This window comes from Alligator sinensis, unplaced genomic scaffold, assembly GCF_000455745.1.
Source record: "Alligator sinensis unplaced genomic scaffold, ASM45574v1 scaffold23_1, whole genome shotgun sequence".
NCBI lineage: Eukaryota > Metazoa > Chordata > Crocodylia > Alligatoridae > Alligator > Alligator sinensis.
The window spans coordinates 3,874,059-3,877,597 of NW_005841890.1; positions in this window are offsets into that span (position 1 = coordinate 3,874,059).

Here is a 3,539-nt window from a genome sequence, read left to right on the forward strand (position 1 = left end):
TGGCATATATTTAATTCAGTTTATTTTATATATTTTAAGAATATTAAATATATACAATACATAAACATATATATAATAATATAAATAAAATAAATATTAAATAAATAAAAGTAAGGAAAATAAATAAAAATAAAAATAAAAATAAATAAATAACATAAAATAAACCTGAGGCACTTTCTTAATTACTTTGTTCTGGGAGCTGATATCGTAAGAAAAACACTAAAATATTAAAAAACTGGTAGTAAAAGTTAAGGAGTTTGCAATTACTTTATCACTGTAAGCTTTGCTCAGCTCTGCAGTCACATTTGTTGATGACTTTTCTGGTTGAAAGCAATTTTCGCTTTCAGTGAAAAGAAGGGAGAAGATGAAGGCAGGGACTTGGCTTGTTTAGCTGAGCAAAATGAAGGCTAAACAGAGGAGCTGATTATTTTCTAAAATGTATCTTTGTGGTAAACACCACCAAGGGAAGAGAAGTAGTTAAGCTAAGGGGGAATATTTGGCACAAGAATAAATAGGTGTTAATTGGCCATGAATAAATTTAAGATGAAGATTAGAAAAAAAGTTTTTTTCCATGTGAGTAGTGAGGTTTAGGAACAGCCTTCTGGTTGGAGCAATGGGAGCTAAAAGCCTAACTATTTTAAAGAAGGAACTTAGGGTATAAAAGAAAACAAGTGGTGTGGTTGCCAGCAATTGCTAGAGACTGGACTTCCTGACCCACGACATCCCTGCCAGTCCTATTAAGAAATACCAGGAGCATAAGTGGGCAAGAAGTATACCTCTCATTCCACATCGGCATGGGCTCAACCCAGTTACTATGTGCAGCCAATATACAGATATTTCTCTGCAGTGAAAGTATCAGTCCAAACTTCATTGCAAACATAAATCATCATTTCAAAGCACAAAAGGATTCTGGTGTTATTTCCAGTTATTATCACCTGAAATGTCAGCCCTTTCAACTGAGCTGAGTCTTCGTGATTAATAATCAGCCTGAGACCATTGGGGCCATCGCGTCATTTTGTTTGTCAACGTTTCTCCAATGCCCCTGAAATCTAGAGCTGCTTTTAGAAAGCATCCTGCCTGATTATAATTGCAACAGTACGGCCTGGTAGCTAAAATCGTTGTCTGAAGTCTACAGCTCCTCTGAAAACATGAGTATGAATGACTCAGGCTCTCCTCCTCCTGATGCAGAAACCAAGTGCCATACTCTGTTGGGCGAGGAATCTTCTCACATTGGACTATAAAAAACAGATGGCCGGAGTTTTAGTATTACAGAAAACTCACATCTTCCCTTGAGTCTTGAAGTTTTGCTCTCTGTGAAAACCTCAGGCTAAAGGAGAGACAATTCCCATTGCTCTGATCAAAATTACATCTTTCTCCCAACTTAGCATGACGGACAGTGGCTTTTTGCTGTTGTCCCATTGCAGGCGTCACAGCATCTCAGTGGTGCTCTATGCACGTAGTAGGTAAAGCACTTTGCAGTCCTACCAGGTAAGAAGTGGTATATAAATGTAAAACTATGAGTAGTTTACTCAAGCTAAGTACGCCTGTCATTTCAACCCTCTGCAAATTTCTTCTTGAGGGCACAGCCTCATGAGCATTTCATTGACAACGATGACTTTCCTCTGTTAATGCTGTAGAAAGAAAAGCTGTATCTTTAGCCAGATGGTACAGAGAGCACAATTTCTTTTCAGCTAAGGAGCTCTCTGTCCATTGTGGATGATAAATAGATCTGGAATAGAATCCAACCTAAGCTGAAAAAGATCATGCAGGATAGATCTCCTTGATACAGTCTCAGATTTCAAACACTCTGAAACATCATCCACATATTATTAGACCTCCGCAGGCCAATCAGAGAGACTGATCTTACATAACAACAAGGAATATATGTATTTCATCTTGTATAGAAACATTTGTCTGAGACTTTTAAGTACTTTGAACGACAGCTGAAATGTACAGAACTCAAGAAAGGGTTAAGTTGGAAAAAGCAGATTTCAGAAATTGATGTAAATACCATTAGGTTAAACTTAGGTTATGATCTGCCAAAGAGCATTTGCTCTTATAACATACTATTTTTGACCTGGTGCTCCTTTGGTTAAAGATAGTGACCGCTTATATTACCTTGTGCATCTCTAACTTAGTTCTTTTCAATGATCTTTAAGGCTATTTAGAAGGACTAAAACTACAACCTTGCCATTTATCATGCGCTAAGTGATGATGTCTTGCCTTTGAATTGGAGTACATTGCAGGTCCAGCTATGAAGGAAAGGTCTGAGTGAGCATTTTGCAAACAATCTCAGACAACAAAGGTCTTCAAGAAATGAAGGTTTACTAGAAAAAGAGAGTAAAACAACATGAAGAAGCACTAAAGACTTTACTTCAAATCTTTGCCAAGTAAGGCCCAAACTCTTTGCAGTTAAGTCTGGCAAAATTGGTCTATAGCAGGGTCCAGGATTGTTGTCTCTGGATTTAGGATCCAGTTACCTTGTTTCAGGGGGAGTGGGGCATGACCTCTCCATTTGATAACAGGCAAATTTATTGATACACGGTGACAACAAAAAAGAAGCAATACAAATAATCAAGCAATTCTATATCCTAGGGCTGTCATCAGAGTCAAAGTACATCTGGCCAGGATGCAGTCTTCATTCTGAGGCACTCTCTTAGGAGTCAGATGTCAGCATCTGGAGGTGGGATGCTGAGGACCACTCCCCGCCGGTGAGGTGGATGAGGTGGGCTGGTTGTGTGTCCTCTATCCATGGTGGCCTCGGGGACCCTTCCCAGGGGATGGGGACAGAGCTGGAGACCCCTCTCAGGGGTCCCCGGAGAGGGATGGGGAGGGATGGGGAGAGATGAGAAGGAGGGAGGGACCAGATACAGGGAGGGACCCTTTGTTACTCTCAAGTCTCTGCTTTTGTATTCTCCTTCCCTCCTGATGACTCTTGATGACTCTTCATCTGTGGCTATCGCTGGTTGGTTGCTTCTGTGTGGTTTTCATAGTCCATGTAGTTTATATTGCATGCACACATACTAATTTGGTCCTCCCGGGCCTTCTCCTAATTTGGTGTGTTCCCCTAAAACCCAGACTCAGCCCCCACCACAGCTCTGGGGCCTTGTTAGCTGGTGCCATGCATCTCATGTTATGGGACAGTATAGTTTATACTCCCAGTTCCCAGACTGTTTTTACAGACTATGTGTCCTTGTTGTGTTAGACAACCTGTCTTCCTTGAAGGCTGTGATCCTGTGTTATGGCAGGCCCCCTTAATTCTCAGGCTATGTGTCCATCCATTGGCCTTGTTGTGTCAGACAGCCTCTTTGCTTCCAGGGCTGTGAGAAACATGGTGTGAGAGACTCACGTTTCCTAGAAATCAATTAACCCCTGATGTCCATCTTGAACCATTTTAATGTATATAGCTGTACCTATAAGCCAGTTCCCAAAAAACAAACCATTAAATACCATTTTCTAAGACAACAAGGATGAGCTCCGTACTTACCAGGACAATGGCTTCCAGCACATTTTGTAGGTGGCAGGTCTCCAGCTAGGCT